The sequence below is a fragment of the Egretta garzetta genome, unplaced genomic scaffold, assembly GCF_000687185.1.
Source record: "Egretta garzetta isolate BGI_Z169 unplaced genomic scaffold, ASM68718v1 scaffold287, whole genome shotgun sequence".
Taxonomy (NCBI): domain Eukaryota; kingdom Metazoa; phylum Chordata; class Aves; order Pelecaniformes; family Ardeidae; genus Egretta; species Egretta garzetta.
The window spans coordinates 5833731-5833999 of NW_009260435.1; positions in this window are offsets into that span (position 1 = coordinate 5833731).

The following is a 269-nucleotide window of genomic DNA, read 5'->3' on the forward strand; positions in this document are numbered from 1 at the left end:
CTGGCTGCCAGGAGGCTGGAATCGCCGCTGCTCTCACGCAGCGAGACTGCAGCCATTTCACACTGTTTATGGTTTTAAAGATCGGTCCTGTGTAAACCCCTGCTCTTCCCTAGACAAAGGAAGGGGAAGAGGCACCGCCGGGCCAGGCTTGCCTGGTGCCCGGCAAATCGAAGACGCCTGAAGTACTTTTGGAAAACTAGTGATGCGTACGGCAGTTCCTACCGGGCGGGGAGGGGGCCGGCCCGGCTCGGTTGGGTTTGCCTCGGAAG